This window comes from Meles meles, chromosome 8 (genome assembly GCF_922984935.1).
Source record: "Meles meles chromosome 8, mMelMel3.1 paternal haplotype, whole genome shotgun sequence".
Classification (NCBI taxonomy): domain Eukaryota; kingdom Metazoa; phylum Chordata; class Mammalia; order Carnivora; family Mustelidae; genus Meles; species Meles meles.
Window position 1 is genome coordinate 106665923 of NC_060073.1, and position 27557 is coordinate 106693479.

The following is a 27557-nucleotide window of genomic DNA, read 5'->3' on the forward strand; positions in this document are numbered from 1 at the left end:
TTTCATTTTTAAAGTAATAAAGTCGTTTGGAATTTATCGGAGCAAGGCAAGAAGTCAAACCATATTTCACTTTTATGTTGGGTAAGAATCACTAGAGACAAATTATTTTCTATGGGATTGGTTCCTGAATTTTCTCAAGCACAAGTTTTCTAGCAATTAGAAGTCAAATGCGGTGCAGATACATTACTTAATAATATTTGGGTGTTTCCAGAGAACTCAGTTTGTACGCTGTTTAGTTGCTAATTACCCATCCTTTTCTGTAAAAGAACTTAGGGTCTATTTTAAGGTGCTTTTTTAAAAAGGGGCTGTTGTAGTTATAAGAGTCCACAAATAAAGATCTGTGTAGTAGCTAATAATCATAAAGTGTAAAGTTCCTTAAAAGAACATGCTCAGTCATACTGTTAATCCTAATTTGTGGCACTGCTTATCAGTAGAAAAGAAATGTAAGATATTGTTAAGTACTAACCTACTACTGAGGGTAGAATGCCTTGTAGTTGAACTGGAAGAGTGGTGAATCGATCTTTATTATGCAGGTTTGAGAGTCAATAATCTTCAAGATTGAAGAAAAAGGAGTTACGATCAGGAGGCAGTAAATAGTACGATGTTTCCCTTTAAAATACTTTAAGAGATTGGGGCGCCTGGGTGGCTCAGTTGTTAAGTGTCTGCCTTGGGCTCGGATCATGATCCCAGGGTTCTGGGATTGAGCCCTGAATTAGGCTCCTTGTTCAGCAGGGGGTCTGCTTCTCCCTCTTCCTCTGCCTGCTTGTGCTCTATCTCTCTGTCAAGTAAATATATTTTTTAAAAAAACCAAACACTTCTTTAAAAAAAATACTTTAAGAGATAATGACAAAGGCATAAGGTTATATAATTTTTGGTGTCTCAGATGATAATGAAGTATGTTATAAATTAGATAAAAGAAGCACTCTGAGTTGTTTAAAAATTTTCTTGGTAGTTACTGACTGATAATACCTTAGAGGAAGCTCGAGTTTCAGCACAGAGGTGATTTTGGTATTATGAATACTGATGGACGTTGGTTAGTTTTGAGCCTGTTTTCTCTTGACCCATCTCTCTATGAATTCTCCATGCTGCACTCTTATTGCACACTTTTCCTGGACCTTCCTGATACATGCTCACTGACATGTGGTAAAATTATCAGTGCACACGGAGAGGTTTTTTTGGCTGAATACGAGGCACCGACTGTGCAATTTCTAGCATTACTGACAAGGTCTCTCTCTCTCTTAAAAGACGAGGAATCTTAAGGGCCTTAACTAAGAATTTAAAACCTGGGTATGCTGTTGTCCTGATCATTTCTTTTTACTCACGTCTTTTTTGGTAAATCAGGCCAGAGGGATTGTTTACCTTTTGAAAAAAAGAAACTAGATCCTGCAGTTTGTTTTGGTTGCAAATATCCAGGCACCTGAATTTAGATTGAGCAGAAGATGCCGTCCTGGTTAGTGGATGCTCTAGAAACCAAGAGACTACCTATGCCTCTTACATATATGGTGAAGGGTAATGACTCTCTTCTCTCCTTCGTTCGTGAGGAGAATGCCATCCTCATTCATTTATGGCTTCCCTGTAGTTATCTGCTGAGATATGGCTACTGATTGTTTTAGATTCATCGTTTTTGAGTGACAGTTTTAGGGAAAGGGGAGGATATTTAGTTCCAAGACCTGGCAGTTTTTTATCATTTTAATGAATTCAGGTCTAATGATATGGGGAATAGTTAGTATTGGGCAGATCTACATGTAATACATTTTGTTAAGCATAAGTAGTTAAAAAAAAAACCCTCTAAGTGGTCGTATAATACGTTTTAGCAGCTGAAAATTTTGTGTGTTGTAAGAAACCAGAGAAACTAACTTCTGATTCACACAGAGCAAAAGAATTTAATATTCTAACTTCAGCAAAAGACAGCTAAAAGCAGACTTGAACCACTTTATGTGGTTTTCAGTACGTAGAAATATTTTTTTTTCATCTTTCCTCATATGTTTTACTTCTTAGTCATTTACTTCCAGTAGTTTCCAAATTGGTTGAGGGAATTAAGGTGGTAACCAAGTTCCCTGTAGTACAAGATTTTCCTGCTGTGTATATGAACCACTTTTTCTGGAAAAACCCTTCTATTGGCAGTCTTCGTGAGGGCATGTACTGCTCTACACTTAGTGATTTGGGGCTGAAGCCTGTGTTTAGTCAGAGATGACAAATGGCTGAAAAATTTTTTTTTTCCAGTTTAGTGACGGAGAAATGATTCAGAATTGAAACTGAAGTGAGTGTGGAGTTACTAGCAGTTAACTCTTCTCCAGTTGCTGTCTGTTACTTGGAGGCGTATTTTGGACATGTGGTTTCCATTTCGATATTCTGTGTTACGTTGCTAAATTTCTTGTCTGGTTTAGACACTGCTTTTGGAAATTAGGTTGGAACTAGCTTTGAACGGAGGGCCACTAGAAATTGAACATTGTGGTCTATTTGGGGAGGAGAAAAGTTGGCATATTTTTACTTAAAAGATTCTTAGGAAAATTTTGATAACAATAATATATTTTCCAGATGTTATAAGCTTTTGGAGTTAAGTACTTGTTGAGAAAACCAGGAAGCTTGTGAAAGTTTTAGCCTTTTAAGTTAAAACTATCACTCAGTACTTTTTTCTTTTATAATTAAACAAAGATAAGTTTAAAAAATGTTCATTGTAAAGAGTCTGTTTATAGAAATTTATGAAGAAAAAAGCAAAATGCTTCCTCCATTCCCGATTTACTCTGTAGCTGTAACTACTGTTAACAGTGTGGTACATGTTCTTTCGTGTCTTTTTCAGAGCACATGCAAATATTTGTAGGTAGATTTGGGTGGTTTATTTTATTTTGTGCTGGTGCAGCTTTTGTAATTCAGTCTCTTTACATATATAAAATTCTATTTTAATTTTCCCACCCCCATTTTTCTGTTAGTTTTTTGAAATCTTGCTATTCATTTTCTTAATCATGTCTAGGACTTTAAAAATTCTTATATGGTTGGGGCACCTGAGTGGCTCAGTGGGTTAAAGCCTCTGCCTTCGGCTCAGGTCATGATCCCAGCGTCCTGGGATCAAGCCCCGCATCGGGCTCTCTGCTCAGTGGAGAGCCTGCTTCCCTTCCTCTCTCTCTCTGCCTGCCTGTCTGCCTACTTGTGATCTCTGTCTGTCAAATAAATAAAATCTTTAAAAAAAAAAAAAGTTAAAAAAATTCTTATATGGTTATTAATGCTTCATTATATGTAGTTTAAATATTTTCTCTCATATAATTTGTCTTAACTTTTAACTTTTATGGTGTCTTTTGTTATTTAAAGATTTTATTTTATTTTATTTTATTTTACATGTCTGTATAAAAAATATGGAACATTTCACAAATTTTCGTGTCATCCTTGTGCTGGGGTCATGCTAATCCTCTCTGTATCATTCCACGGGGACTCCTGGGTTTTATGGTATCCTCAGGAGTGTAGGCACCCGTCTGAACAATAAAAATATTCTGTATTTTCTTCTAGTGCTTTGTAAATTTATTTTTAAGATTTAGGTTTTAAATCCACATGGAATGTATTTTCAGTATTATGATACTGATTAGATAAGGATCTGGATTTTCAAAAAAATTTTTTTTTGGTAGCATTTGTCCTAATAGTTTATCACTTGTGTGCTTATTTGAAATGATCTCGTTAACACAGAATCTTATTTATTTAAAAAGATGTTATTTTTAAGTAATTTCTGCACCTGATGTAGGGCTTGAACTCACAACCCCAGGATCAAAAGTTGCATGCCCTACCTGCCAAACCAGCCGGGTGCCCCTTAAAATAGACTCTTGACAAAGGGTGCTTATCTGTGTACCTGTACTACGTGTTTTAATTATGGTCACTTTAGAGAATGTTTTGGAATCTCTTTAACTATTACAGTTGATTCTCCCTCTCTTTTTAAAGTATTCCAATCATAATCATGAGCAAATAATAATATGACTCTCCCAATGCTTATGCTCCTTTTTTAGTGACAGTAGTGAAGAATAGTTATGGTGGTAATAGTACCACCTAATACCGTGCTTCTCAACTGTATGTATGTGTGCAGAAATTACCCGAGGGATCTTATTAAAATGCAGATTCAAGCAGTTGCGCTACTAGGTGTTTACCCAAAGCATATAGGAATACTAATTCAGAGGGACACATGCACCCCGATGTTTACTCAACATTATCTACAATAGCCAAATTATGGAAACAGCCCAAGTGTCCATTGACTGATTAATACACACACACACACACACACACACACACACACACACACACACACACCCCAGAATATTACTCAGCCATAAAAAAGAATGAGATCGTGCCATTCACAGTACATAGATGGAGCTAGAGGGTAAAAGGCTAAGAGAAATAAGTCACATGGTTTCACTCATGTGGAATTTAAGAAACAAAAGAAATGAGCAAAGAGAAAAAAGAGAGAAGGAAATCAAGAAACAGACTCTTAACTATAGAGAACAAACTGCTGGTTGGGGGGGATGGGTGAACTAGGTGAAGGGGATTAAGGTGCTTGTGGTGGGTGCTGGGTCTTGTATGCAGTTGTTGGATCACTGTATTATACACCTGAAACTATTACACTTTAAGTAAAAAAAAAATTAAATAAAAACTAAGGGAAAAAAAGATGGCCTGTCAGGAAAAATGCAGAGTCTGTAGGTCTGGGGTGGGCTGAGAGTCTGCATTTCTGACAAGGCCCATGTGATTTTGATTTATAGTTTTATAGACCTTGAGTAACAGGGGGCTAATATTTGTTAAACCCTTAATTCTAGTCACTGGTCTCAGTGCTTTATGTCTCTGCACTCAGTTAATCTTAACTCCATGATGGTTATTTCCAGTAGAGAAGCTGAGACTTGGAGAAGTTTCTGACTTGCTCACAGCAACATTACCAATAGGTGGAAGAGCCGGCCCCAGCCCAGGCAGAGCTGGCACCCTGATCTCTTGAATGGACCCTGATCTCTTGAATGGATTTCCTCACTGATATCGGACATGGTTTTCTCGTGTATGAGTCAACTGATAATACCTTTAGTTTTTGTTCTAAATTAATAGACTTCATTTTTTGAGCAGGTTTATCACAACTGAGCAGAGAGTTTGGAGAATTCCAGACATCCCTTGCCTCCACCTTTCCCTTAGTAGTACCATCTTGTATTAGTGCGGTACATTTGTTACAGTCGATGAGCCAGTATTGGTATATTATCAGTAATTAAAGTTGTAGTTTACATTAAGGTCCGCATTTATTTTGTATAGTTCTGTGGGTTTGGACAAACGCATGATGTCATGTATCTACCATTAGAGTACACACTCTTTAACTGCCTTCAGCATTTCCTGTGGCCCACCCAGTCATCTTCTTCCCTCCCCACTCCCCACCCCCAGCCCCTGGCAAACACTTATCTTTTTGCCAGTTCCATAATTTTGCCTTTTCCAGAATGTGATATAGTTGGAATGGTACATTAGGCAGCTCCTTCAGATTGGCTACCTTCACTTAGCAATGTGCCTTTAAGATTCCTTTCCGTCTCTTTGTGGCTTGATAGCTCTGTTCTTTTTATCATGGGTAATATTCTATTGTCTGGATGTACCCTAGTTTATCCACTTACCTACCGAAGAACATTTGGGTTGCTTCCAGGCTTTGGCAGTTACGTATAAAGCTGATGTGAAATCCACGTGCAGGTTTCAGCTCTCTGGGTAAATACAAAGGAGCGTGATTGTTGGATCGTATGGTAAGAATATGTTTAGTTTGGGAAGAGACCGCCAAACTTGTCTTCCAGGGTGGCTGTTTGGTCTTGCATTCTTACCAGCAGTGAGTGAGGGCCCCTGTCGCTCCCCATCTTTACTAGCTTTTGGTGTTGTCAGCTCTTTGGATTTTTGCCATTCTAATAGGGTGTAGTGGGATCTCATTGTGGTTTTAATTTGCGATTCCCCAGTGACATGGATGTGGAGCATCTTTTTGCATGTTTATTTCCTATCTGTGTGTATCTTTTTTGGTGAGGTTTAGATCTTTCCCCATTTTTTTGATTGTCTCTGTGGTTGTTTGTTTTTTTAGTGTTGCGATTTAAGAGTTCTTAGAATATTTTGGATACCTGTCCTTAAATCAGATATATGGGTGGGGTGTTTTGTTGTTATTTTTTAAATCATGTTTTGCAAAGATTTTCTCCCAGATTTTGACTGTCCATATCTTTAGTTCTTACCATTATGGTGATGCTTGCCCTCGAATTGTGACAGATAATTATCAAGTTAAGAAAGTTTCCTTTTTTTTTTTTGTCTTTCTGAGAGCTTTTTTTCAGGAATGGTATTCAGGGAATCTTTGAAAATTACTTGGTTAGATAGATAAAGCTTTGTTATTAGCAAGTCATGCCTGTTTTATTATGGATACTTAACAACACATTTCTTATGGTGCTGTATTTCAGAATGTAACTGAACATTTAATTCCAGATCCTTGTAAATAGTTTTCTCTTACTTCTTTCCTGATCTCTTGTCTCTTTAATGTTTACGTGGATTGCTTGTCCAACATCCTAATCTCATTCTGGCTTGATCTTTACTTTAGCCGTCTGTCTCTGCACTTGTCTGCAGCAGTCTGTTCCTGGGGCTGGTCACACTGCTACCTCTGAAATCATAAATTTGGAAATTTTGCTCTCTGAACACAATTTCCTGTCTTTTCAGTTCGCCGTTTACTGAACTTACTCTCCGATTTCACGGAGGCCTCCAGCCCCTTGAAATCTTGCCTGTCTCCAAATGTGTGACATTCTTCCTGGCATCACTTTTGTCCACGTGGACATAGTTGGTTACTTTCAGTGAGTCAGAAGTATCCTCAGTTCTGCACCTGTGTTCTTCTGTCCCCCACGCCATGCCCATCTCCGGCTGCAGATGAACAATACTGCCCATTTTCCATGTTCCCGCTTTAGGGCCTGAAGAAACGATGGGAGTTGTGTTTATTTGTTCAGTTGGTAGTGCGTGACTTCTGCCCTTATCTGTGCTTTTATTCTTGTTAGTAGCCCTCTTACTTGCCTGTCACTGATTTCTTTTCTCCTTCACCAAAATTACTGTTCTTTCCTGATCTTTACCCATTTTTGGTGAGCTCACGTTTACGTCCCTCTATCACAGAAGACTTCATAGTCCAGTAAAGTGACCCTAAAAAAAAAAAAAAAGGAAAACCAAGAAATCTGTTATTTTTTGTATCATAACTTCTGTTACTCAGATAAAGATAAAATTCCCAAGTTTCACATGCCCTTTCTTGTTGTCTGTCCTCTCTGAGCCTAGCTTCATTGGCCTTTTGTCAAATTCTTAACATGCCACACTAATGAGTAGCATGGGGTCTTTGTGTCCGCCCTGCCCTTTGCCAGACACTTTTTCTCTTTCGCTTTTTAATTCATATGCATCTTTGGAACTTAATTTATATGTTATTTCCTCAAAGGAGCTTTTCCTGACCTTCCATTTGTCTGGACACAGATTAGACTCACCCTGAAATAATTAATAGTAATGAGACTAACAACAACAATAATAGTAAACATATGATGTTTATTGTGTGCCGGGCACTGTTCTGAGCGTGCTCTCTCTCTCTCTCTCTCTGTATATATATATACACACATATATAGCCTTTTTTTTCTTTTAAGTCTTCACAGCAACATCTGGGTTAGATAGTTGGGGAAGTAAATAGGACCTATAATTGTCTCTATTTTACAAACAAGGAAACTGAAGTGCAGAGTGTTAAGTCACTTGTCCCAAGTGCCATAACCCGCTGGCAGCGGAGCTGGGATTTGTGCGCAGTGGTCAGGCCCTGGAGCCCGTGTTCTAGACTGCCGGGCTGGAATATAATGCTAAGTATGATTGTGTAACTTTGGTTAATGTCCACCTTTCTTGGTAGGCTCTCCTACCAAGTTCCTGGAGTTCTGAGACTGTACCTATGTGGTTAATTTTTGACCCTCCAGTGCCTAGAACAGAGCCCGGCAGCAAGCAGGCTGCCACAGAATGAATCCACCCACCATTCTGCTTACAACTAAGTGACTAGAAACTTCACTGAGCTTCCTCAGTAGTCGTCCCTTCTCCTTCCACATACCCAACCCCCTGGAGGGAAGAGATAGGCGCTTGCCTTTAATTTTCAAAAGTTAATCCCTTTGCCTGTTTACTTGCTTTATCCTAGAAGTCGTATTTGCACTTGGTGGCCAAGAAGAAGTAGTGTGAAGGTCCATAAAGTGAATGTCCTTCAATCTTCTCCCGCCCTTACTTCTCACTTTCCAGAGGTGTTGGCTCGGAGCCAGCGAAGTGTGTATCTTCTGAACATGCACAGACTGTATGGTGGCTTATATACACAAGAGGGAGTGGATGTAATAAGCACACTAGTTTGAGTTTGCTTTTATATTAAAAATTAACTTTCAGTATTGAACTATAGTTTTGCAAGCTGTCACCATCGAGGGCAGCTAGGTAAAGGGTACATGGGCTCTCTCTGTGTTAACTTTTTAAAGTGGCATGTGACTCTCCAGTGATCTCAAAATAAAAAGTTGAAGTAAGAAATGAAATCGTAGAGACCTTTCCCTGTCAGCGTATTTATCTCTTTCTTCTAAATAACTGCATGAGACCCATTGTATAGATGCACATTCCTGTATTTTACCTTTCCTCTACTGATGGACTGGTAAGTTCTTTCATTTTTTCCATTTTTACTGCACTTCTGTAGCAGGAACAGCCTTGCATTCATAGCTTTATCCTCGCTTGTGTATATGTGCACAGCCAAGTTTTAGAGAAGGAGAGGAGATCAAAAGATCCATGCATTTGAAATTTTGATGAAAGTTGGCCGGCTGCTCTCCAAACTGGTGTGTTCTTTTCCCCAGCAGTTTGGATACAGGCTGCTCTCTTGCATTCACCTGGTCCTGTTCCTCCATTTCTTCTTCGGGACATGAAAAAAAATTAATTAGTCCTTTTCCTTTTAGTATCTCTCCTTCTCTGTTGGCTCACTCTTACTGCCCATCCTCTATCCACTCCTCCATATTGATAAGCCTTTTCTTTTTTTTTTTTTTTAAAGATTTTATTTATTTATTTGACAGAGAGAGATCACAAGTAGACAGAGAGGCAGGCAGAGAGAGAGAGGGAAGCAGGCTCCCTGCTGAGCAGAGAGCCCGATGCGGGGCTCGATCCCAGGACCCTGAGATCATGACCTGAGCCGAAGGCAGCGGCTTAATCCACTGAGCCACCCAGGCGCCCCGATAAGCCTTTTCTTTAGTAACTAAGTGCTTGATCTGTATTTATTTCTCCTTATGACAACCCAGAGAGGTAGCTCCTGTTGTTATCCCCATTTTACAGGTAAGGAAACTGAGACACAGAGGAGTTAGGTGACTTGCCCAAGGTCACCCAGGCAGTGAGGAGCAGTCGGTCTGACTGCGGATTCTGTGCTTTTAACCACCGCCCTCTAGGAAAGGGTCAGGAAACCACGGCCCCAGCTGCTCACATCCATCCCGTGGCCTGTTTTTTTACATAACCAGCTAATAGGCTTTTTACATTTTTAAAGGGTTGTTTAAAAAAAGAAAAAGGAAAATATGGGACAGTGTGTGACCCACAAACCCTAGGGGAAAGTTTACTTATTTAATATTAAATGAGATTGTTCTTGTGAAAGTATTTAGCATAACACTGGGACTTAGTAATAGCTAAAGAAATAGTTAAGGTGTCGTTACTGCTATTATCAGTGCCTCCCTTTTACCAGCCAGCTCTACCTCACCTCTTTCTCCTTTGTGCCTGCTGTCCTGGTGTGTCCACTGAACTGCTCTGGGAAGGGGTTTTAGGTGTCTTGCTGCTAATCCTATTACCGGACGTAAACTCTGGTCACGTCTGAGTTCTGTGTATCATTTGACACTAACTACCCTATTCTTTTACACATCTCCTTTAGTTTTCAAATGGGAGTGCCTTCCGTCTCTGCTTTTTCTTCCCTGGTGTACTACTCCTTCACAAACTCCTTTGCTACTCTGTTTCTCTGCCAGCTTTGTCAGGGATGGGATTCTCCGGGATTCAGTCCTTGGCACTCCCTCCCTCCAGCCCTGTCTTCTGCTGCCACTTCCTCTTCTCTTCCCTCCTCTGGATCAAGAAGCCCCGCATTTGGGTGAGATTCATCCTTTTCTGTCTGGGCAGTCTGAATGGTTTACTTCATGTCAGTTTCTTTCTCTGTAAGAATGAGAATAACAGCGCCCCCCTCAGGATTGTGTCGATTAGATGAAACCACGTATGTAAAACATTCAAAGCGTACCTCGTTTACTGAAAGTGCTTCATGGAAAATAGCAATAGGAATGGTGATAGTAGTGTAGCTGTGTTGGTACTGTAACTCTGTATCTCCGCACGCCCCCTCTCCCGTCCCCATGAAGCTACTCAGGGGCCTGCTAGAGACCCACGCTTGGACACTTCTGCAGACGCTTGGAACTCTGTCTGAGTCTTCTCTGGCTTCAGTGTTCAGTGAGTATGGCCTCAAACAAATGACTCACTTTCTTCCAGTCTTAGTTTCTCCATTTTTGAAAGGGCGACAGTAATAGAACTTACCTTCTTAACACCGAATGAGGTTGTTCTTGTCAAAGGATTCAGCATAGCGCTGGTACGTAGCACCAGCTTAAGAAATGAGAGGGACCCCGGCTGGCTCAGCTGATAGAACCTGCGACTCTTGATCTTGGGGCCATGAGTTCGAGCCCCACATCGCAGGGTAGAGTTTACTTAAAAAAAAATATTAAGGCCATCATTACTATTGTTATGAGTGTTACTATTACTCCTTTTAAAATTTGATCTTCCTTTTGTCCTATTCCACTGAGAACAGGGGTCTCAGCTTTTCCCATCTGCTTCTCTTCCTGACCCTCCACAGGCAATTAGTCACCACGTACTGTCGCTTCTACTTCAGAAGCATCTGTTCACATTCATCCACTCCTTATCATTTCTTGACAGAGTTACTGTGTAACCTCCTAATTGGTCTCCTGACCTCTGGGCCACCTTCCACCTTTCATCCGGATTTATCTTTATTGAAGGCAGACGTGCTCACATCACTCAGCAGTAAAGGCCTCCGATGAGCGCCTCTGACCTGGAGTATGAAGCCCACAAGGGCTGTACCACCTCAGTCTTTGACGGCCTCCTCTCCTGGCCCTGGAACCTAGGAGTCCTCCGTGAGAAGATTATGCTTCTGACTGTTCTCTGACTACACCAAGCGCCCTTAAGTCTGCTGCTGGTTCCCTCCTGGTATCGCTCCTCGCTCATTCTTGTTGCTCATGTGGCTGCAGGACTGGGGTAAAAGTGTTCAGTCAATCTGTGCTTCAGTTTTCTAATCTATAAAAAGTAGATAACATTAGTCTTGTTGTAAGGATAGTAAATTAATATAGGAAAAATGCATAGACAAAGTACTTCATCAGTCTTGGCTGTTGTCGTCGTCGTCGTCATCATCGTCATCGTCATCGTCAGAGCATCTCGTACATACCTCCATAACGGCATTAACTGCTTTGTATTACATGGACTTTTTGGTGTATGTTTCCCAGTAGACTGTGGCTTCTTTGAAGGCAGGACTGTTGCAATCATCTGTGTCATCGGTCTCTGGTACACAGTGGGCCCTGAGTAAACATTCAATCCGTTGTGCTGTTTGCTCAGCATACAATAAAGTCCTGGATTCTCCTGCATTTCAACAGTCAGCATCTCACGTCTCCTGGAAATGATTGCTTTCTGGAAATATGACATTAGAGACGCAAAACTGTTTGTTGAGGACCTCAGTGGGCTCTTTAACCAGAAGTTTACTATTACAAATGAAGCCTCCTACTTAAGGCAGTCAGAGGGCAGCTGACAGTGTGCAGTCTTTGGGAGGGAGGAAGTTTCTCCCAAAGTGGAAGAGAGCCTCTAATGTTGTTCACTTAATGGGACATGGTCCAAAGCTAGAAAGTGTACTTGCTATCAGATCTTTTTGTTTGGTTTTTTGGATGTAAGTAGAGTTGTTTCTGCCTTTTATTTTATTTGTTTATTTCTACTATTTTTTTCTTTTTTTAATTTATTTAACAGACAGAGATCACATGGGCAGAGAGATAGGCAGAGAGAGAGGAGGAAGCAGGCTTCCTGCTGAGCAGAGAGCCGGATGCGGGGCTCGATCCCAGGACCCTGGGATCATGACCCAGGATCATGACCAGAAGGCAGAGGCTTTAACCCAGGCGCCCCTGTTTCTGCCTTTTTAACTTTATTCTTTTTTTTTTTTTAAAGATTTTATTTATTTATTTGACAGAGATCATAAGTAGGCAGAAAGGCAGGTGGAGAGAGAGGAGGGGAAGCAGGATCCCCGCTGAGCAGAGAGCCCAATGCAGGGCTCGATCCCAGGACCATGAGATCATGACCTGAGCTGAAGGCAGAGGCTTTGACCCACTGAGCCACCCAGGCGCCCCCTTTCTAACTTTATTCTTACAAGGCCAATGAAGATGGAAATGTTAAAACTTTTCCCTTTTAGTGATATAAATTTGTAGTGAATAATTTCCTTATTGTAAACATGATCTAGAGCTCATAAGGAATGCCGGATATGGGATCTTTATAGATGAGTCCAGAGCATGAAGTCATTAAGCTCCATTTGGTCTGGTTCCATGGCCAACCAGCTTTGCCTGGGCTGTTGTAATGGTAACTGATCTTTCTGTCTCCAGGCTCTCGCGTCCAGTCTGTCCTCTCTACTGCTGCCATATTAATCTCTCAAAAGCCCGGCTTTATTTTTCTCATGCGTTATAAAAAATCTTCCAAGGGTCTGTCGTTGTGGACAAGGGGAGTTCCAAACTGTAGCTTGACATTCAGGATGCTCTACAGTCTGACCCGTGTTCTGCCTTCTCTTCCACTGAACCTGGGAAGGAACTGTCTGATTTATCTAGGCTAGCTGTGGTTTCCTGTGATGTGAATTGCATTTTTCTTTTTTTAACCTATTCAGAGTAGTTTCCATGCTTTTCCCACTTTCCTTTTGAAATTCTGCCTCTCTTTTAAGATCTGTATTTGAAAACCTTTTTATTTTTAAATAATTATGGACTCACAGGAAATTGCAGAATAGTACATAGTGTCCTGTGTTCTTTTCTCCCAGCTTACCCCGATGATGATAACTTGTATGATTGTAGTGTAAGAGCCATTTTAAAACTCCGTTTTGAATAATATTCTCAGTGGTAGGGGAAAAAAATCCTGTTCCTTCTTTCTTTTCTTTCTTTCTTTCTTTTTTTTTTTTAAGGCTGGATTGGAGTTGTGGAAGTGGTCAGGAATCATTTGGGCTCATGTTTGTGAAACAAATTAGGTGGGTGATCACACTGGGTAGTATGGTATCTGGTCTTTGAAAGGAAGAGGGTATAGCATATGATATTGGAAGACTGATTTTATCTGCCTTTATGAACTGGCCTTGAAAGTAATTTCAAAACAGAAATTGCCAAAGGTAGAATGGGTACATAACCTCCTTACATAATTAAATGGGGTCATGGTACTCATTTAGGAGATGTGAATGTTCTAGTGTGTTGGTTAAGCTAGTTCAGTATTTTATAGCCATACCATTTATATTCTCTTTCAATGCTTGTGTGCTTCCTAGAGATTGTTTTTATAAAATAAGCTAGTTGTTGAAATACACATTGGATGGTGAAATAAAAACGTTTATTTTTCTCATGCTCATTTTTTAAAGGGAGGCAGAAGGTTTGTAAAGGAAGAGGTTTTGGGAAATAAAGCTTATTTTCCAAACTGGAACCCTCATACATTGCTGGTGGGCATATAAAATGGTAAAGCCACTTTGGAAAAACAGTTTGGCAGTTCCTCAAAAAGTTAAACATAGAGTTACCATATGACCCAGCTTTTCTACTCCTAGGTATATACTCAAGAAATCAAAAGCATGTGTTAACACAAAAACATGTACACAGATGTTCATGGTAGCATTATTCATAATAACCAAAAAGTGGAAACAACCTGAATGCCCGTCAAATGATGAACGGATAAACAAAATGTGATCTTTCCACATACAATGGAATCTATTTCAGCCATGTAAGTGGGGGAGCACTGATGATGCAGCAGTGTGGTTGACCCTTGGAAACACTAGGCTCAGGGAAAGAAGCCAGGCACAAAGGGCCACATAGAATGTGATTCCGTTTACATGAAATGTCTAGAATAGGCAGCTCCATAGAGACAGAAAGTAGATGAGTGGTTGCTAGGAGCTGCAGGAGGGGGATTGACAGAGGAGGGAGGGAGGAGAGGGACTGCTAATGGATTTAGAATTTCTTTTTGGGGTGATGAAAATGTTCTGGAATTAGATAATGATGGTGATTGCACCGTCTTCTGAATATACTGAAAACCACTGAATTGCACATTTTAAAAGGGTGAATTTTATAGTTATGTGAGTTACATTTCAAAAACCTTTATTCTCTGACTGCCAGTACAAATTTTGTTGTGGTTTGGAGCGGTACCTGTTTGCCTGGGTGGTAGGACAGGTGTATAAGGTTTCCTACATTTTGAGCTCTAAGTGAGGCAAACGATTTTTGGGAAAAGGGAGTGACTTTGCCAGATTGAAGCCTGGTAACTGCTCATTGGCCAATAACCCGCCCTAGTGGGCAGAGTAGAGGTAGAAGCAGATCAGAAAAGGCTGGAATTAATGTCTGCTCGACGCCATTCACGTTTGTCAGCACGCAGAGAAATCAAGAAGTATTTGAAAGGTTCTGACCTGTTACATTTGATAGGCAGAAGTTCCTGCCATTCTGTCTTGGAGGTAAACCTCACAAATCTTTTTTTAGTAGATATTGGGAAATAGAAGTCTTGTCTCATAAATGTATTAGGAAAGTCTGAATAGACTTTTTACCTGTAGCAGTAAGTGCATTCGTATTAATTTTTAAAAAGTAAATCAATCTGGTTTTCCTCTGAGTGTTAAAAATACGATTTTCATCAGTGCCATCCTTTGTTTTTCCTTGTTTGCATAACAAGCCTTTTGGTTTTTCTCAAATTAATCTGTATGTTTGTGGTATAAAAGTATAGAAATGGTACCAAGATGGTAGCCGTCCTGAACCATTACTCTTTGGCAGACTGAGCTGTATGTATATTTTAAAAAAGAAATCAAACTGCCATATCTGAATACTGCCATATCTGAATAAGACTTTAACCTTACTTAAATAAATGTATGACAGTTGGGGAAAAAGTAGTAAGATTTGCCTAATGGTAGCTACCATCCGCTGAGTCTTATTATCTTACTGTTTTCAGGGTTTTACATTCATCATCTCATCTTACATTCATTCATCAAAGAAGACTTACTCATTTGATTTAAAAAAAGAAAGAAAGACGGACACCTGGGTGGCTCAGTTGGTTGAGCCACTGCCTTGGGCTCAGGTCATGATGTCCGAGTCCCGGGGTTGAGTCCCACATCGGGCTCCCAGCTTCATGGGGAGTCTGCTTCTCCATCTGACCTTCTTCCCTCTCATGCTTTCTCTCTCTCTCTCTCTCAAATAAATAAATAAATAAATAAAATCTCTTTAAAAAATAAAATAAAAAAGGAAAGAAAGAAATCAAATCAGTACAACATAGATGGTCTTAGCGACTATTTTTTTCTTAAGCTATTTTAATGCAACAAACATTTACTGGGTTCTGGTAAATAAACCTGGCTGTGTCCTTTAGCGCACCGGTCTTCAAACTGCAGTACAAGTCTAGAGGTCCTGAGGTTGGGTAGTTTTTAAGAGAATCAGTTTCCTGGTTCTCAACATTCATTTATGCTCTTTTCCTGAAACTCATTTGTCTGAAGACAACACCTGCATGGTGTCCCTTCTTTTCTACCCTCCCTTTAGTCTGATCCTTCTTACACTTGACAGAAGAAAAAGCCATACTTTTCTTTCACCCTGAGTCTTACCATTGTGTCTTTGAGGTATACAATTCTCCAGGGTTCCAACAAAGGGATAGTGAAAACACTGGCATCAGGTGTGAAGCTTCCTTTTATCAAGGTGTATGCCCTCTTTCCTACATATTATTAAGACCTGCAACTCTAAAAAAGGACGTTACTTTTTATGTTTTTTTTTTGTGTTTACTTATCAAAGTTTGTAATATATTTGCATTGTTTTCATCAATTGTTTATCACTAATACTACTAACAGGAATTCAATCTAAGGAAATACTTTAAGTAAGTAAAAAATAATTCATATACATATTTTTGTTACAGGATTATTCCTAAGTATGATGAAAGAAATTATGCTAAAATAAAGCAGTGGGAGGAAAAAGAGAAATATAATTCAAGGAAAAAAAGAAGTATTGTAACATTTTACCTTAATTTTATTATTATTATTATTATTATTTTTTTAAGATTCTATTTAATCATTTGACAGAGAGAGAGCACAAGTAGGCAGAGAGAGAAGGAGAAGCAGGCTCCCTGCTGAGCAGAGATCCTGGACGTGGGGCCCAATCCCAGAACCCTGGGGTCATGACTTGAGCTGGAGGCAGATCCTTAACCAACTAAACCACCCGGGTGCCCCGAACATTTTATAGAAGAAAGGAAGATGCTATTCTTATAGTTTTAAAATGGAGGCTGGTGGGTATCAAATTGCTCAGGTGTTTAGATTTCATTGGATGAATTTAAATTAGTGATCTAATTGTTTTATTATTTAAATGTCAGTTTCAAATTGGCATATATTAATCTATAAGGGAGAGTATGGCCTCTGTAGTGATTTAAAGTTTTAATGAAAAATTTTATGTATTAACTTAAACATATTCAAGCAAGTCCCACTGTCCCCCCCCACCCCCACCCCTCGGTTTGGTTTTTGTGGTGTTTGAGCAAAACTCTTTGAAGACGGGTACTCTACAGGATATAGAGATGCGGAGGGAACGATTTCTGCCCTTATGCAGTGCCATAGTTGAAGGATGGAGTGGGGACGTATATACATGATTTGGCTTAAATAAAGCCTTTATTGGGTCATATTTTGCTGCTTATTTGACACAGGCATTGTGTCTCGGTGTTGCATCATGCTTATTAAAATGACTTTTGAATAGTGATTTAGCTCGAATGTGCTGTGTTTCCACATAGGCTATTGTGTAGAACAGAGAGGAATTGTTTCTTTTAAAAAGACAGAAGGAGAGGAAAAGTGCCCACTGCACTTACCACCAATGAATAGTAGGGCTTTCTGTTGTTGTTGAGTCCTTGTGGTCATGAAGGACACGAGACTGGGAATCAGGAGACCCTAGTTGTTGTCCTGACTCTGCCACAGGCCATGTGACCTTGACCAAATCACTTAATACATTCAATCTCCAGTTTCCTCACAGAAATGTTTTAACCAGGTGACCTTATAGCTCCAAAATATAGAATCCATTAGGTTATTTTATACATTTTTACTCAGTATATTAGTTTTAGAAGGGATAACTGTAGCAAACTTTAAGAACCTTAGCAAACTTTAAGAAAGAGATGCCAGAATGCAAGTGGATTACTTGCTCATTTTAAATAATGTTTAGTTTACTGTTCATTAGGTATCTGATGAGTGATTGAGACAGTCTGTTATATGGCCTGTCGGAAGTGTAGTAGGTCTCACCACTGCTGTTTTCATTTGCAGTTTCACAGAGGGAGAATTTTCCTACTTTTTTGAGAATTAGAACAAATGCTATACAGGATTAGTAACAGAGAGTCCCAGTTTCAGCATCATGTCACTGCCTTTAGTGAAAGCCACATTTTTGTACCGTTCTAGCAGAATATTAAACTGGATTATGGATTACAGACAGCTCCAGGCCTTGGTCTTTATAGGTCAGAGGTGAATACTGATAGAGCAATTACTGTTCACCCGTGCCATGGATGGGGCCTCCTAGGTTCTTTATGGAGCTAAAGTGAGACTTTCTGGAACAGTTCCACCCGAATGGCTTTCCTGGGGGCTTATGAGGCTTACATTCTGAAACCGATACTCTTGTAGTACAAGAATAACTACAAACTGATGTGGAATTAGGAGGCCATGGAGGGGAGATGCCATATGCAGCTCTCATTCTCGAAAGTCCGTTGGCTGGTGAACAGAGACTTTTCCCGTTAGTCAGCGGATATTCAGTTATACACTGACAGAGTGCCTCTAAACAACTTCTAGAATAGAAGACCGTGTTTTGTGCCTTTGGAGGCTATGAAGAAGGTTGAAGTGTGCAGAATTAGCTAGTCAAACATATACACGGATATCGTCTGTTGAATTTGTAGTGTTCATCTGTTAGATTTGTTGTTGTTTTTTTTAAGATTTTATTTATTTATTTGACAGACAGAGATCACAACTAGGCAGACAGGCAGGCAGGGAGAGAGGGGGAAGCGGGCTCCCCGGTGAGCAGAGAGCCCGATGCGGGGCTTGATCCCAGGACCCTGAGATCATGACCTGAGCCGAAGGCAGAGGCTTAACCCACTGAGCCACCCAGGCGCCCCTGTTAGATTTGTTCTTGAACATGATCTCAATGGTCTGCGGCCAAAAAGGATAACTGAATCAGTGCTTCATGACTGATTTTCAGATGTTATTGTTCTTTATTTATGATCCTCAATATTGGAGAGTTTGACTGATTTACCTTGTTTAGGTAAACACTCAGATTGGACCCTATATTTTTACCCCCACCTTTTTTTGTGTGGGGATGAACAGGGCCATTCTTAAAGTGACCAGGCTTGTGCCTTTTGATGCTGAAGAGGGAAACAGTGTTTCCTGGTAGAGTTTATTGTGTTTGTATCATCAAATCTCAAAGTCAGCAGTTTACTTTTTATTTAGTCATATGTCTTGGCTTGTCTGAATGAGTCATAATTAAACTCTAGTCCCTGGGACTCCTGATCCTGTCTAAACAGGAATTCTAGTACCGAGATACTATGCCTTGCCATGTGTAGAACTAGGGTGGAACAGGTCTGCTGTGATCCCTGTGATAGGTTTTGTTTTTGTTTTTGTTTTTTGGTTTTTTTCTGTGATAGGTTTTTATAAATACCAAACTCCTCTGGAAGAACGTTAATAGATTTCTTTATTACCTATCCCTTCCAAGTAGAACGTGAAAGTGAAAAGTAAATAAAAATAATGGCTATTAGAGTTGAATCCTGAAAACCTTTTTGTCCCCTTAAGTTCTTTGTATTATGTAAAAATACATGAGATGATTATTTTGTTCTCCTTGAAAAGGTTCAAGGAATAGACCGCTTTAAAATCAGTTTTGGCATTCCTTTGTTCAAGGACAGAAACATTGTCAGAAGCGCCAACTCAGGGCCGGTGGCTTCTGATCCATGGCCGTAAATAATGTGGCTGAGACTTGCTGTGGACACTGGACATAAGTCTTTCATTGAGCTACGACCGCCCTGGGGCAGTAGCCTTAAAGTCAGTAAACACGAATTAAGAATTTGGGTGCCAGACACTAAATACTAAGAAGGCAAATGTGACTAAGACATTATCGATCCTGTGTTTTGTTCCACAAAGGATTTGAAGTGGCTGATAGGAAGTAAATACAATAATATTGTAAGATACAACAGAAGTTCAAAATCAGGGCAAAGCACATCAGATTCGGAGGCCAAGATGGGGGTAAATAACTGGACATGGGCCCTGTGACTGAGCAGCTCAGTTTAGCGCTCATCCCAGTGGCAACAGGGCGCAGGCGCCGCGCTCTGTCGTGTTCAGCTCCGAAAGGGCACGGTTCCTAGACTGAGCAGGACTGTGAGGAGCGCGGGCAGTTTTAGGAACTCCCACGAAAACATTATCTGGAGTTGGTTTTGTAAGTGGTAGCACTTTCGCTCTTCAGTGTTGCATGAGTTGAATATATCACATGGGCTTCAGTATTATTTTTTAATTTTATTTAAACCTCACTGTGTGTGTGGGGGGGGGTGGGGGGAGAGGGAATGGGGGGAGGAGGAGACAGTCTGAGTACCCAGGCTGCAGAGCAGAGGACTGAGGTTTCACTAGATACGGTAATGATTTTTGTTTACATGATACATACGGATTTAATGTTGAGATGGAAAAAGTTGAAGTGAATCATTCTATTTCCCTTCTTTCTATTTTTCTTTTTCTCTTTTTAAAAAAGGTTTTATTTATTTATTTGATAGAGACAGAGATAGTGAGATAGAGAGAGAGGGAGAGAGAGAGAGAGAAGGAGCGGGGAGAAGAGGGAGAAGCAGGCTTCCCTCTGAGCAGGGAGCCGGAGTGGGGCTTGATCCCAGGATGCTGGGATCATGACTGGAAGGCAGACGCTTAACTGACTGAGCCACCCAAGAGCCCCTTTTTCTATTTTTCTTTCAGTTATTAAGTTTTCTCTTCCCTTGGTTTCTAGAGTTCTTTCATGGCATCTTGGGGGGCGGGGGCAGAAGCAGGGTGTGATGCTTTTTGCTGAATCAAGAACTACTGTGTTTCTCCAATTTCACAGGTTAAGGAAACCGATTAAGTAAATAATTTGTAATTTGAACATAGAGGCTGTTTTGGGGACTCTTATAGGCATATTGTGGTTTTAAAAGGGAAAAAAAAAGTACTGTTCTAAAGGGATATATAAACACAACTTTATGACAGTAGTTTTAGATTTTATTGGTTCAACAAATATCATTGTTGCACAATACATAATCTTCCAGTGTGGTACTAATGAGATACAAAACTGCATAATTACACCAACAGTTATTTTCCTTATAGAATTTGGCGGCTACTAAGTAAACAGTTTTTTTACTTATCTTAATTAGCTTAGTTATATGCCATCACTGAAGGGGTCTTCTGTTTTCCTTCATGTTGTTGCACTCCACGTTTTTAAGGGAACAGAGAAAGATATTAATTATTTTAAAAGAGGGCTCGCTCTTACAGCGTCTTAGCCAACTGGTTGTCCTTAATTAGGATGGTTACTCATATTTAGATGAAATCCAGCTCACAAAGAAATCACAATGAAATAATTAACTAAAAACATTCAGGTAGCTGGTATGGAGGAAAGCCTTCTAGCATGTAAAATATTTCAAGTCTGGGGCGCCTGGGTGGCTCAGTGGATTGAGCCGCTGCCTTCGGCTCAGGTCATGATCTCAGGGTCCTGGGATCGAGCCCCGCATCGGGTTCTCTGCTCCGCGGGGAGCCTGCTTCCTCCTCTCTCTCTGCCTGCCTCTCTGCCTACTTGTGATCTCTCTCTCTGTCAAATAAATAAATAAAAAAAAATCTTTAAAAAAAAAAAAAAAATATTTCAAGTCTGTTTTAAAGTTTCTCCTCATTGCTTTTATTCATCCTTACGTGTGTTCGCTGTACAAAGGTTTCTGGGTGTGGGACTGATATTTTGGCAAGGGGCTGTGTTGTGTCTCAAGGGCTGCAGGTACAGGTTCAGACTGAAAAACCAGACACCCCTAGATGCGCAACAAGACACCACTCCAGCCTTCTGTGTTTCTTTTTTAACTTGTAATTTAGCAAACCATCTGTGTTTCTTTTTTAACTTGTAAGTTGTGTTTGCTGGTGTATTTCACATTTCAGCCAGTAGAATCTCAGGAATGCAAATGAGAACATATAGAACCTGTCTGTAAATAGGTTTTACTTTCAGGAGATTGGAAATCACTGTTGAGAGTGCTGTGGGGTTGGTGGGAAGGAGTGCTTTGGTGGACTGGCGGTATCAGCTGTGGGTCAGAATGGGGGCCGAAGCATGTGCTCATTCTGTCCTCCCTGATGTCACTGATTAGCAGCTGAGTGTGCTCTCTGGCCACCATGAGAGTCCACGGGCACAAGATAATAATTTGAACACGGAGCTGGGAGAAAGAGGACAGAGACAATAGGACGAAAGTGGGCCCATAATGGGAAAAGCACATATGGATGGAAGAATAGAGAATGGTAAATGAGAAAAAAGATTGAAAAGACTTGAAAAAAAGAGTAAGAATAAACAGGCTCTACCAGTCGCCTTTTTTGGATTAGGGAAAGAATACACATCTGAGATTCTTAAGCCAATTTGGGCAAGGAGATTAGACGTGAATTCAAGTTAATTTGAGTTGTATTATTATCAGAGTAGTCTTAAAATTTTTGTTATTCTCAAGGTAGAGAACAAAATATATTCACTCATGGTACCCCTCAATTCGATATTTTGTTTTTGTTTGCTTTTTGCCACTTAGGATAAAACAGAATAAGTGAGACTTCCAGAGTAGCGTGGGTTTTTGGAAAAATCTTCTGAAAAATGATCATAGGGCCTGTAAGGCATCTCTTCCTTTCTCTTCTCATATGAGATCACACCCCATCTTTTCAAATGTTTTAGTATCAGAGTTTCCGAGAATGAGTTCTAGAGAACACAAGTGTGCCTCCATGTTTAAATATATGTTCTAGGAGGAAAAGGACCATCAAGTAAGTTTGGAAACTGATAAAGTTCCAAAACAAAATAAGAAAATGGTAAACAAAATTAGTTTCTTTAGATGTCTGTGGGACATCTGAGCTCTTAAAATACCAATGTGCCTTATGGATACCTGAAAAACTAATAAATGGGGCTGGAATACATAGTTGTTTTCAAATTTGGTTGACAAGCATCTATTTTGAGAAAACCGGTATATATAATTCAGTTAACTGTAAGCCTGGCTTGTACAACAAGTCTGAGGGCTTTGCTGTTTTTCTTTCTTTTTTTTTTTTCCCTTTACCCCTCTTCCCCACCCCCTTCCAAATTGGGGGGATTCTCTGGTCTCTCATTTCTGTATGTGTATTTCACCTGGGAGGAACATTAATACTAGTTTACATTTATCTAGCCAAGTAATGCGTTCTGTCTAAGACTGGTTAGTGAGGGCTCAGGTGGGTGGTGGGAGTGGTAAACGGGAGGATGTGGGGAGGTGGCAGGACGTAGTGTTAGTCACAAGGGTACATTGCTGCGCTGGAAACCACAGACTTCCTTGTTGAGGGAATCATGGTGAGTCCAGACCTTGGAACTGGAGACCTGGCCAGGAGTGCAGCTTCCTCACTCATTCGCCGTTTGTGCAAGTTTCTCAACTGTTACACCTCTGTTTTCCCCCTCTGTAAATCAACTGTAGCTACTTCAGTAGTGTCTCTCTGAGGATTAAGTCAGATCACCGTGGGAAGCACTTAGCTTCGTGCCTAGTACGTAGTAAGTACTCAACAAATGTTCGTTATCGTACAACGGGTTTTACTTCGTGTGAGATTAGTAGTCCAACATGCAGTGTCTTCTCCATCTCGGGTAGGTAGGCAAGCACTAGATCAGGAGCTCGAAGCACTAGGTTCCCACGTTCTCCCTATTCAGTCAGTTCCCTTTCTGTCGGTGATGGAGCCTGTGTGACTCAGCTTGTCGCTCTAGTCAGTGCTTTCACTGCCTCTTTTGATAAGTGAAAAAAATCTCATGCCTTACTGCCTTTTGTCATCTTTGGAAATAATTACAAAATTGCTTTTTTTTTTTTTAACTAAAAGTATGTTTAAAGAACAAGTGACCTGAATAAAACCGTTACCTGCGGAGAAGAGAAAACGTTTCTATTTATGATAAGCGGTAAGAATTCTGCTGTATATCACACCATCTAGGCACCACAGACATGGTACATTAATACCAGGGCTGTTGTAAACGGAGTTTGTTCTGAATATTTCCTCATTGTTGAGCTTCATTTTTGGTGCTGTAATACGAAAACAATGGGCATCTTTTTATTTATCAACTAAGGTTTATTTTATTATGCTTTTTCTTTTGAACTGGGCCCTCATGAGGCCAATTGCTGCCTTCCTGTGCTGAGAATTGCTGTGGTCTCCGCGGAGGTGAGGTGATTCTGATCTGGGAGGACCTGTGCGAAGGGGGGAATATTTCAAAGAATTGGAGCCTTGATTCCTCTGTGGGGAAGAACTATGAGATTACTAGCCAAGATAAAAGGAGTGGAGAGTTGTTGCACATGGTTTTGTAGTAATTTATTCCAGACTGGAGGCAGGGGTGTGTTGTATGGGTATTAATGACTGAAGTTGGTATTCTGTGAAGTTTCCTTTGAGCGTGTCTTTGTTTGGTGGCCCAGGTTCCGAGGAGGCTGAGAAAACAGGAAGAGTGTGCTTGGAAGGGGAGAAAGTTGTCTTTAGGCCAAGACAGGTCAATAATCTTCTAAGATGCATCCCCAGATAGGATGTTTCTGCTTTTAAAAATATTGTCTGATGTGTTAACGCATTTAACTGGTGCAGATTTTTCTGGTTAAGGTTTCTGTTTTCTTTTGATTCAGAAATAAGACAAAATAGACCTCTACCTCAGAACACACAACAAAAAAGAGAACTCATGAAACTTTCCAGAACTTCTGAAGTGGTATGATTTCTGGATGCATTCAGCATTCAGAAAAACCATGAGAGAACAGAGGCAAGGTGTTTGGCATAGGCAGTGACTTTCTGGCAAGGAGACCAGGCAACATTTGAATCCGTGGTCTGTGGTGGTTGTGTTGTTTTCGTGCATGTGGTTTCTTTTCTTCTGCTCGATTGTCATCTCTTCTACAGTTTCTGCCTTGGAAGATGTCTCTTTATCCGGGGCAATTACCCTACTCACACAGGAGGCAATTTCAAAGCAAGCAGTTGTTTTGTTTAACCAGAACTTGCCTTTACAGCTGGTCTAAGCTGAGTCACTGAGGTGCGTTTTACCCAGTTAAGATCTTGATGTTTGCAACTGCTTGCTTGCGTGCTTGCTTTGTTGGTAGCGACAAGCACCTTCTTATTCATATTAGTTGCTAAATGCAGATAAAAGGGGTCAGATCCATATCCTCCTTCCAATGCCTCCTCCTTCAACGGAGTCAGGACCGTGTGGACGGGAGCACAGGTGTGGGGCCTGCGTGTCCTTCCCTACTGTGTGCTCTGCCCCCCAGCCCTGACAGCTTCCCTCAAATGCTTCTCAGGCTGAGGGAAGCTTTCTCAGTTTATTCTGGCCCTGGTGATCCTTCCCTCCTTTGAACTCAGCCTAATTGTCTCTGAGTCCTGTGGCAGGTAATCTTGTTTTGCTTAGTGGTATCTCTTGTAGTTGACGTTCATTATCAATGAAAAATGAAATGCTTGAGGATGAAGGCTCTTGTTAATTTACCATTCCAGTCTACGTTTTACATTGACTCTTGATTTTTTTTCTCCTGGGTTTACCTTGGGAAGTTTTCTTGCCTCTCAAATGGCAAGAGGATCCTTTGGAACATTTTCAGAAAAACTCACCATCTTTTAGCCTTTCTGGGCCGTGCTGTGTTTGTCTATGGCTTTCAGAACAGACACAACCAAGATTCTGGGCAAAGACCAGGCACCACAGTCTTCCTAGATTAATACTTAACCTTGAGTGGTTTTTTGGTTTGGAGAGAAAAATAGCAGTATCCTTTTTCATTTTCACTACCAAGTGTTTTAAAGATGGAAACAAATGATGTATAGTACTTAGTTATGGGAACAGTAAACAAGCAAACACGTAAAATTAAGATCTTGCATGACTAGTGAATATTTTATAAAACACATTCTAATTTTGCTGTGCCCACTCTGTAACATTAGAAATGAGGGACATCAACAAAAACAAAAACAAACAAACAAACAAAAAGAAATGAGGAAGGTGATTGATGTGTGCTTGCAGTTTCCTTTAAGGGATTTATTTCTTAATGAATTGGTGACTTCAAAATTAAAATGAATTTGCATATTTTTATATAATATCCCAACTTCCATCAGAGTTACTGTATGTTTTTCATTGCCCTGTGGGAAACCCTAATTATTTTGCAAAAGAGTCATTTGCTATATTTCCTGCACGGGTGGGCTTGGCAGCCTTTAGCAGTACTTCTGGAGGAAGTAGTGATACCTTAATACAGGTTGCCTATAATGGAATAATGACAATAATAATTTTGGGGGAGAAAATCTAAAATTCTCCTTCGAAGGAGCTGTTCTGAGTGAGCTATTGAAGGATATATTTAGATCTTTTTTTTAACCCCCTTCCTCTAACACATTGTGGGGGAAGACACAGACCTTTGGGTTATTTCCTAAAATATTCCCCATGATGATTACTACCTTAGGTTTTAAGACTTCTTTCTGTAGGAGCTCTGACTCTTCTACACGAACACTCAGAATGCTGACCTTTCTTTAAGTAGAGTCAGACTGGGCATTCAAAGCTTTGTATGCGTCTGTTAAATAACAAAAATTCAGCCAAGTAAATTTTTAAGATCAAGTTGGTTCTATTGAAGGATTCATGAATCAAGTAGCATCCCATCTAGCAAGCAGAAAGAAGCTCCAAGGAGCTCTGCAAAATGGAAGGCTTTTATAGGCAGAATGGGGAAGGAATAAGGAAGAAGTGGATTGCCTCATCTTCTTTTGGGGTATGGAAAGGGTCTGTGTGGCAGATTACCTCATTGGTGCTGACCAGAAAATTCCAGACTGATCAGTTAATACTCCACTCCCAGGGAAGTTTGAAACTATAATTAGATTAGGTATTAAGTCTTGGTTTAGTGATTTGGGCTTAGCACAAGCAACTCCATGTGTGGGGTCTGTTATTTCTTTTTCATAAACTTGAGAGCCCATGAATTGCCCCCATAGCATCCATATTTCCACATTTCCTTTTGTTAAGATTATTTTTTTTTCTGGCCACCTTTTGCAGTGTATCTCCGTACTACAGTATCTCCATATCCAGGAAAACACAGTTTACATATACTTTATATTATGATGAAAGCAATTTATTAGTCAGGTTATTAATTTTAGAAATTTTATTGCCTCTTTCTATGTTGTCCAAAAAGAATGGATCTTGGATTTTTAGGAGAGGCATGTGCTAAGCATGTGGTCATGGAAATAATCTATTTTCCTTTAATTAAAAATATTTAGTTTTGGTAAAATACACATAACATTGTTTTAATTTTAATTTTTCTTTTTTAATTTGTATTTTTTTCTTTTATGTTCTCGCCCAGAAAACAATTCTCTAGTTTCCGAGCCTCATATACCTTCCTCGCTAAGATTATCTTGTTATTTGTAGAGAGGAAAAGAATTCATTATCTTTGTTTTCTCCAAAGATTTTTGAAGACATTTTAATTCTTGAAAACAAGTTCCTTGGAGAGCATCTAGTTTTGATCTTAGGTGGAGGGTAGGACTACTTCTTAGGTGGGGGTAAGACTACTTCTGAGTGGGTTGGTTTCTGAAGTAATAGTTTATAGATAAAATATGTATCTTAAACTCTTTGATCTAGTTTGAGGTTTTGCAAATAAAATTTTATCTGGAGCCCTAATAAGTTTGAAACTGATAATGGTAGAGTTTTTTGTATAAATTTGTAAGTTTATTACATTTTTAAGAAATTCAGTCATGTTTGATGAGCTCTGGGGAACTCTAGGTTATTTTTATGTTTTGGTTCCATATACCAAAAAAATTCTGGTTTATATTGAAAATTCCTTCTAAATTATAACAATTCTTTTTTTTTTTGGTAACATCTTGCCTTACAATAGCAATAATAAAGGCAATCTAACATTTTTAGCACTTAAGGACTAGACTCTTGATAAGAGATTTCACATGTTTTATTTACACGACAACTCAATGATGTAGGTTACTTTTATCTCTGTTTCACACATGAAAAGAACGGAGGCACAGTGAGTTTAACTAACACAATTTTTAGATAGTAAGTGGCAGAACGAGGCTCAGATTTGGTGCTGTTAACCGCTGTGTGCTGTATTTGGATTGTCCTGAGAACCTTTCATTTGATCCAGAAGTTTTAAAAGGGAGTAGCAGGAAATTTTACTTTACAAAT

The 27557-nt window shown here is 39.9% G+C and overlaps 1 protein-coding gene and 1 non-coding gene across 8 annotated transcripts in view; one reads left to right on the top strand and one right to left on the bottom strand.

Annotated features, from left to right (window-relative positions):
* The window catches only part of SIK3 (SIK family kinase 3), a 244460-nt gene that overhangs the window by 29067 nt on the left and 187836 nt on the right, over positions 1–27557 (top strand). The gene's annotated exons all lie outside the window — the stretch shown is intronic.
* On the bottom strand, positions 3345–3447 carry LOC123950138. The gene has a single exon (XR_006820142.1). It is a non-coding gene; the product is annotated as a U6 spliceosomal RNA (small nuclear RNA).